The following is a 9,090-nucleotide window of genomic DNA, read 5'->3' on the forward strand; positions in this document are numbered from 1 at the left end:
CCACTCGCGCCCTCCCCCCCCCACCCCAACCACCAGCACTGCCTGCTCTTGAGAGAGTGCGACAGCCACGGCACTGAAGGTTTAAATTCTGGATGAAGAAGAAGAAGCAGACAGAGGAAGCAGTGTTTTTAATCGGACTTGGGGAAGAAAAGACGGGAAAGCAGGAAAGAACAGCAGGTCAGTGAAAGATCCAGCAAGCATCTCAACATCAAGCCCCAGACTGTAATATATTGTGCCTGTTAGCACCAACACAAACACGGCAGCCTGCTGAAGCTAGCCTTAAGGTGGAGCAGAGAAGATACACATCGCTACATACTTATCGGTACCACTCTTAAACCGTGAGAATTACACGGAATATATATGCCGAAAAACGTGCATATATTAAAACGCTAATAATTTTTTTTTATTAAATATTCACATGTGCCACACACACCTCTATAAGCAATACATAGTCTTGGCTTTGTGCGTTTAGTCTAATCTTTTTGTGTGTTTAGTCTAATCTTTTTGTGCGTCATCTTTTTGATAGCATGAGGCTATATACCTCACTTGGACGTTTCTTTAGACAAAAGTGTCTGGAACGCAAAATAAATGTAAATGTGGTCACAAAGCTGACTCTTTAATCACTGCACCTCCTGCTGGCTCATTGCTGCACCCAGCTTTCCTTTTGTCGTACAGGATAAACTGCAATTCCTCTGTGTGTAGTATAGATTTCTTCCAAGGGCCCAGGGTTTCACCCGTTGTGGGTAATAAACCACAGGGTCTGTCCAGAGGGACCGCATGCATGTAATATGTGTTGAATATTATAAGACCTGCCCAGTCTACACCATACAGTATTACACTTCTTTTTCCTCCCTCACTGTCACTCACTGGCCCACATTTAGGATCACAAAACCACGCTTCTCTGTCCTCAGTTAATCTGTCTAATCGTATATGACGACCTTTGGGGCGATAGGTTTGATGGGAACGTTCTCTTTTCACGTTTCCTCCCTTCCAGCTACGTGCGAGTTATTCTAAGCTGATCGAAGCACAGAGAACTAAAATTATATTTAATAAACAGATATGAAAAACCAGGTCAAACAAATACAAATTTAACTTTAGTGGGTCACGGGCAATCCGCAAATTCCGCTTAATGAGTTATCATGTAGTTACGGTTTCGATAGTGGGTTCAGTTTTCAGAAGAAAATGCAGTCAAACTGTACGTGAACATGGTTTTATATGTTTCATCAATAACAGGGAATGTAAACTATCACGCAGTTTAAAATGACCCGACGTTTAATTACTAGCTGTGTTCTCAATCCAAAGCAATCAAAGTGACTTATACGGCACCACCTTAAGAGTTTTCGTTACTGAAAACTCCCTCTGCTTTCGGATTGGCTAAATGCAGTTCTGATTTCAGCCAATAAACTTCGCAGTGCCCCACGTTGGGTGGTGACATCATGAAGAAAAGTAGCCACTCAAAGCATCGCTGACCCAAACGCTCACCGCCCACGACGGCAGGGGGAGCCGCGGTCCATGAGGATTGTGGTCAGTGAAGTTCCAATTGTAAATATCGCCCGTCTTTAGATCAGTTTTCTAACGAATTCCATTTTCATAACGGTCAGATAAGTGTAAAGTCACGTTTATTTATTTTTTCTTATACACACTAATAGCAAAGCTTTGTTTATAATTATGTATATTTTGTGTATCAAAAAACAAAACATATTATGAATCAATGTATGTGCAAGGAAACCGAATTGATTAAAGTATTTGTATTATACACCGCCGTAGAAAAGAGACCTAGACAATCTAAACGAATTACTAATCTCATTTGAAATGAGAAATCATTCATAAGATCTAGGCCTGCCTTTTATCGGATTTACCTGGCGGTTTTAATGCGGACTCCAGTGAATACGCACGCAGACGAAACTCGGCACACGAGTATCGATTGGCCTGAGTTGAAGTACAACAGAACTGACTCATGTGCTGGAGCAGCGTTGTCCTTGTCCCTGTACGTCAATATTTTATATGGGGTAAATGTAGGGAAAATTGTATAACGTAAAAATATCATACTTGCATGTTAGAATGTATCTTTGTTTCATAGAAACGGAGATATGCTCGCGAATTTTCCACAGTAATAATATTAAGTTACTAATTTGTGATTCGAGTCGATATATTTGTGTAAACATTAGCTACAGATAAATAAAGCAATTGGTGAAATGGTTCTCTGTTGCTCTTAGAATTTACATGAATGAGACTCGATTGTTTTCTGCGGCTTCATTTCGGAGAGTGGGCTGCTGGTCTGTAGTTTGCAAACATGCCATTCAGAAAGTGCTTTTTGGATCTGTTTAATAATAAGACATAACGTCAATCTGTTCTCACTATCCAAATTTTAATCCAATTTTAAACATGGGTTTATACCAGAAAAGATCACCCATGAGGAAATAACAAATGTGGACTGCTAATGTTTTGTCTTGACTCCAGATTACATGACGTAACTGACCTAAAAACATCCCCGAATTTGCCGAGTGTGTGTATCTTACACGCGCTGCAGTAGTAAAGCGGCGCGTGCCACTACAATTGCCTATAAAGCAATGGAACCAATGTTTGGGCTGACGCACGACTTAATAAATGAACCTAATTAAGAGAAGTCGCTGGACTGGAGTGCTGGAATCGCAGCCAGGTTATTAAGCACGCTCCGCAGACAGTATGACAAAAACTGAAACGAATGAGGGATGAAACCTGCTGTCTTTGGCTGTCAATTAGCTTTAAAAATGGCTGCGCTCAAAATGAATTCCTGGTGTGACGTCTAAGCTGGAACACAACTAACAATCACCTGTGTACCTGTAGAGAGTGATGCTACTTTTGGTCCAAACTACTGCAATATCCAAATACCAAGAAGCTGTTTGTTCAGTTAGTTAAGGTGATGGATCCAGGAAGAAATAATACAAAATGTGTGTTTTGTAAGGATAGCAATGTATGTTATTTTAATGGTCATTGAGGCCATCAATGTAATCATCAACGAGCCTCTTCTTTAAAATCCATCTGAGGTGCTACTTAATACATAAAGTTAAAGAAAGAGTAGCTGTTAGATATAGATCCTGTAAGACACCTGGGATATTCCATCATCCATCATCCATCATCCATCCATCCATCATCCAGCAGAGGCCACATTCTGAGCAGAGATTCCCCGACCTCCCTCTCCCCAACCAGCTCCTCCAGGGAGATTCTGAGGGATTCCCATGTCAGCCAAGAGATATAATCTCAAGTGTGTCCTGGGTCCATCCCAGAGTCTCGTCCAGGTTGGACTTGCCCCAAGGACGACCTCAGGAGGAACATCCCATGTAATTTAAAAAAAAAAAAAATGTCATGATGGTCTGGCAGCCCAGCTGGCTTCCTCACACCTTCAGGATCAGAGGTTCGATTCCTGCCACCAGCTTAAATGTTCTCCTTGGGCTTAAATGTTCTCCTTATTTTTATGCCGGTTTCCTCCAGGTGCTCCTGTGTCCCGCAGTCTGAAGTCACGCAACCAGGTAAATGGGAGCCACCAAGTTCCCTTTCGTGCGTGACGGTGTGCGCTGTCATGGACCGACATTACATCCAGGATGCCCCCTGTCACAAGCCAGAACTAGGAGAGGCTCTGCACTCACCGTGACATGGTACTGGAAGTGGCTATGGAGGATGGATGCATGCGTGTAAATTATGGGGGAGCTGTAACCCCTCCGATAGTCAAAATCAGCCAATAATCACCCCCTGGACCCCCTCCAATCGGTGGAGACCTCAACCCCCCCAATGGCCAACCCAAAGTTATGCCCTCGGATGGATGTTTTAATGTAACACTAAGCAGCATGATTAACATTATTATCCTGAGCTTTGAGAAGGAAAAAAAGCACTTTTACATACATTTTTACACACGTTGCTTGTGTTTTCCGAGAGGCAGCTAAATTTTTCTGAATGCTTGCCTCTGGCCTGGCTTTACCGTGCCCCTAATCGGGGTCACACCTTTGGCATCAAGGTTTGCTGCCAAACCTCTGCCATGAGCCGTGCCAGGTCAACCAGAGCTCTTTCTGCTCTCTCAGATGCATGTACGGGAAAAAACCTGTTTCTCTGCTTGACTTCACCCAAGAGCTCAGTTCAAAATCACAGCCCATTAGGGCTGGATATTTGTAATAAAAATGATAAAAGGAGACTTCTCATATATATTACACCACAATCCCACCCAATAAAAAGAGAGCTGATTGGCTGACACATGCGGGTAAGGAACGTAGTAGATATAACCAAAATCGCCACCTCTACACTAAATGGGCAACTTTCTCGGCACCCTAACCATACGCAAAAATACATACAAACAAATGTAATTCCCTAAAAATGTCTGCAGGTGATTCCCCCAGCGCTTTTAGCCCGGTGTATTTTTAAATCACATGGACACCGCACACGTAAATACTTAGAATATAAATTCCTGACAAGACTCTCTTGCAATTTTATATGTTCGAGTGTAACAGCAACCCTCATGGTTTGAGATGCCTAAACCATTAAATCACTAAAGCGCCTCCCTAAACATCACTAATACCACTATAGGTCTATTTTTAAAATTTCCTCCCTTCGTGGGGTTTGAACCTGGAAGCTTTATAAATCACACTTGTCCCTCCTTACGCAGAAGCCCGCACTGCTTCTTCTCACATGTTATGCTGACTGGAGGCAGGCAGACTGTCTAAAATAATGAGTGGGGGGGTGGCGGGGGTGGGGGGGTAGTTGTGAACTTTCAAGCAGAATCCAATCTAATTAGAAATCAGTGAGTAAAGATTTCACAACTTTTTGCTTTCCACATACAACTCATTATTTATTTGGATGGGATGTCATTGTTTCTCCATGCTGTCTAAATAATATTTTTTTTTTTGTAAAAATGAGATGTCTGTCGACTGCATGCACGACTACCTACTTATAGCGTCTACCTGTTGCAATGAATTCTGGGTAATTAAAATGGCCGAGCAGAGTCAGCTTCCAGTTCTCTTCCTTCAGGTGAGGGTCAGAGTCCGGGACCTGAAACATTCAGATAGGATTGTTGGGGGGGAAATGCACCAGCGATGTGCAAGAAGTGTGGACAGAACCTAGCAACCGTGGACGGGAATACGGCTAATGGGCGTACATCATCGGGAAGCCTCCGGAGGACCAGGTGCAGGAAGACAACCATCTGAATTTGAGTGCCAGCAGACAGGCATTTCAGCTCCTGGGTAATGGGCTGAGTGTGAGACATCAATGCACAACTGGGGAGTGAGAGACTGGGTTGGCAGGCGGCCTCATGGGCTCGGCTCTCCGTAGCCCTCTGCATAATTTATAGCGTGGCGTTATAGATACCGGTGTGTAGATGGAGGGGTGTGATTGAGGGATAGAAACAATGCAAAAGAAGTGCCATGTCAGTTTGGCCCCAGTAGCAGATGCTCTCCTAGCACAAACCCCTGTCAATACTGCTATCAGATGTGTTTTAATCAATGCAAAAAACCAATCAGTACTTTCACAGCTCCCCTTTTGATCAATTACATTTTTTACTGATTTAAAGATCTACTGGCGACTAATCTGGGGCGACACGACGGCGCGGTGATTAACTCTGCCGCCTCACGCCTCTGGTATGTGCGTTCCAGTCTCTGCCAGCGTGGAGTTCGCATGTTCGGCCCTTGTTAGTCATGGGGGTTTTCTCCAGGTTTCCCCACGCAGTCCAAAAACAGGCTGAGGTTAGCTGGAGTTGCCAGGTTGCCCATAGATGTGTGGTGCCCTGTCCTGGGCTGTTCCCCGCTCTGTGTCTGTAGGTTCCCCATGACCCTGAAAAAGCGGCAGAGGTGGAAATTTCAGGTCCAGAAAGTACAAATTCAGGCCAAGATTTTGTTTCCACCAATCAGTTGAGCATAAAGAGTCACAGACTTGGTTGCAACAAAACCATGGTCTGGATTTGTACTTTCTGGACCTGAACGTTCCACCTCTGATAAGCAAGTTACAGAAAATGGAATGATGGTGAATAATCCAAACCAGTTTTGCTGCCCAGACACCAGTATTATTCCAAAATGTCCACACTGGGCTCCTCTCTACATGAGTATGTATGTAAATTGTAATATGCTGTCCTTGCTGGAATTGAGCACTGAACTGCCTGACTGTAACCTGTCAAAGAAAGAGAATCCATTACGTCATCCTGCTGTAACAACTAATCAGAGAACATGCGGCATGGCAACTACAAAGCAGTGTTAATGGAACCATGCGCCGACGGACAAGTGAATGAGGAGAATGGCTGGAGGATGACAAGAGTAACGCTGCCAATCTGGCTTTTGCAGAAAGTCATGCTGCCCCCTGTAGGGTGAATGAGTGGATGCATTGCAACATTTATTATACACAGGCAGAATATTCCCATTCGTGAATCCATCTGGATTCCTTTGCAAAGAACTAACAAAGCCTGTTTACAGAGGCTGAAGTCTGTGGTCTCATTCTGTGCGGAAATAGAAAGGCTGAGAAAACAGGAGCTGTTTAGGTTAAGCAGGACTAATTTCCCCTTTGAAAAAGACGTATATTGTGAGGAATAAGGCAGAGTCAGGTAGACAGACTGCAGCTCAGGCAGTAATGCAGCTCCCTCTCTTCTCAGCACTCCTTGTGTCTCTCCTGTGTTTGCAGATGCAGCTCGGCTTGCTGGCACGACGCCAAGGCCGTGTCACGCTAATTAAATTCAGCGGCCAAAAGACCTCCATCTTCTGGGAATCCATTCCCCATAATGATATTAACCCTTCCATGAATAGGGATTTAAGCAGACACACAGCAGCTCACAGACATACATACACGTTGAGTACTGAAAACAGGGACACACGTACAGGAAACAAGCAGTCTTCCAGAATATTGATCATAAACACATTTTGGAATATTGGTTTGCCATACCTGCAGTGACTCACGGTTTTTAGCAATCTGTTCCCAGAACAGTTTCGCTCGACTTACCTGAAAAGCGTCTGCTGACATCAAAGTGTATGCAGATGTGCATAACATCATCACTAATAGTGCCAAGATATGAGAAATGGGATGCAATAAAGTCGAGTGGAAAGGGGCCGGGGACACGATAATACCCAACAGTGCCAAGGCCCACGCCCGATTCAGACCACCCTCAAGGGCACCTGGTGAATGTTGCCTCACACACTGCCAACACCATAGCAATTATATGGGGGAAGGAGGGGTCAGTCACCAGGCAACCACATATCCAACTGGCAGAGAGCAAAATGAGGGAGAACATGTGAAAGTTGATTTGATTTAAAACTCTTTTTAATTTTTTTTTTTATATCAGTACTGATACAGTATAGGGACACCTGGCCATTACACCCACAGGGACTTTTATGACATTCCAATTCTAAATCCATAGGCATCAAAGTGGAGTTGCCCCCCCCCCCTTTGCAGCTATAACAGCTGCCCCTCTTCTGAGATGGCTTTCCACAAGGTTTCTGGAGTGTGTCGGTGGGAATTTTTGCACATTCAACCAGAGGAGTATTTGTGAGGTCAGGCACTGATGTTGGACCTGAAGGCCGGACTCACAATATCCATCCCCAAAGGTATTTGATGGAGTTGAGGTCAGGTCTCTGTGCGGCCCAGTCAAGTTCTTCCACACCAAACTCACCCAACTATGTCTTTATGGACCTTGCTTTGTGCACTGGGGCACAATCATGCTGGAGCAGAAAAGGGCCGCCTTCCCCAAACTGTCCCCACAAAGTTAGAACCATAGAATTGTCCAATAAGTGCTTCCTTCACAGGAACTAAGGCACCCAACCCCTGAAAAACAACCCCATACCATTATCCCTCCTCCACCAAACTTTACAGTTGGCACAATGTTGCCAGGCAGGTAACGTTCCTCTGACATCCAGCAAACTCAGACTCGTCCATCCGACTGCCAGACAGAGAAGCGTGATTTGTCACTCCACAGAACACGTTTCCACTACTTCAGAGGCAAGTGGCAGTGTGTTTTACACCACTCCATCCAACGCTTGGCATCGTGCTTGATGATGTGAAGCTTGCATGCAGCTGCTCAGCCATGGAAGCCCGTTCCATGAAGCTCACAGCACACAGTGTTTGTGCTGGAGTTAATGCCAGAGGAAGCTTGGAATTCTGCAGTTATCGAGTCACCAGAGCGTTGGCGACTTTTATGCACGAGGAGAGAAGGCAAGCTAGAAGGAATGGGAGGGAGAGAAGATAAAGACAAAGAGAGATGGATGGAGGATGGACAAATGAAAGAAGGGATAGATTAAATGAATGAGAATTTAAAAAATGAAAGGCGTGAGAGAGGCTTCTGAGGGAAATACCATTAGGACAGAATACATCATGACTCTGTATCTGGAAAATTCTTGGCTCCTAGGATATCAGACTGTCATACTACGTGATCTCAAACACCAGCACCGTCACTGATGAAGTTTCTCCCCCCTGCTAGTCTTTGACAGAGTTGCAGAGGAGGCTGGTGACTGTTCCAGGCAGTGTGTCACACAAAGTTAGGTGGCACCCTGGACTCACTGTACTGTCAATTTAGAGATGCCAATTAACTGCATACCTTCAGAGTGTGAGAGGAAACTGGAGAGCTCAGAAGAAACTAGTGTGACATGCAAACTCCGCATACAGTGCTGAACAGGGGTTCAAAGCCCTAGCCACGTCAGTATACGGAAAGTGATTATGATGTTTTATTTACCATTTCTACAAGTTTGACTACAGCTACAATGGTCTGTGCCAATTTTTGTATTTTTCTTTCATATTTTAAAGTAATAAAAATGAAAAAAGATATGTATACTCCCCGTCGGGGAATCGAACCCCGGTCTCCCGCGTGACAGGCGGGGATACTCACCACTATACTAACGAGGAGATGACGACGAGTTCTTGAATTGATCACCTATTGAGGAAACTTTCACCATGTAAAATGTGATTATATTTCTTCAATTCTGTTAAATTGTGGCCAGTAGCATACTGAACGTATTAAGAATAGGGCGCACACGAAGGTAGAGGGGAGAGGTCAGAGAGTTGAGGTGAGCTGTATAAACGGTATAAACTCGCCAAAAAACGTTTGATTGAATTATACATATAACACATTTGCAAGTACATCTTAAAATGTTCAGG

The 9,090-nt window shown here is 44.2% G+C and overlaps 1 long non-coding RNA gene and 1 other non-coding gene across 4 annotated transcripts; one reads left to right on the forward strand and one right to left on the reverse strand.

Annotated features, from left to right (window-relative positions):
- The first annotated feature begins 25 nt into the window (after positions 1 to 25).
- On the forward strand, positions 26 to 8,701 carry LOC111836631 (uncharacterized). 3 transcript variants are annotated; one of them, XR_011984518.1, is made up of 3 exons: positions 26 to 177; positions 3,472 to 3,635; positions 6,631 to 8,701. It is a non-coding gene; the product is annotated as an uncharacterized lncRNA (long non-coding RNA). The 3 variants fall into 3 exon arrangements; XR_002836462.2 differs by lacking the exon at positions 6,631 to 8,701 and adding an exon at positions 1,413 to 1,524 and having other exon boundaries at positions 3,472 to 4,165; XR_002836461.2 differs by lacking the exon at positions 6,631 to 8,701 and having other exon boundaries at positions 3,472 to 4,165.
- A 65-nt stretch (positions 8,702 to 8,766) lies between these two features.
- On the reverse strand, positions 8,767 to 8,838 carry trnad-guc (transfer RNA aspartic acid (anticodon GUC)). Its single transcript has one exon. It is a non-coding gene; the product is annotated as a tRNA-Asp (tRNA).
- Between the last annotated feature and the right edge of the window lie 252 nt (positions 8,839 to 9,090).

The sequence above is a fragment of the Paramormyrops kingsleyae genome, chromosome 21, assembly GCF_048594095.1.
Source record: "Paramormyrops kingsleyae isolate MSU_618 chromosome 21, PKINGS_0.4, whole genome shotgun sequence".
Taxonomy (NCBI): domain Eukaryota; kingdom Metazoa; phylum Chordata; class Actinopteri; order Osteoglossiformes; family Mormyridae; genus Paramormyrops; species Paramormyrops kingsleyae.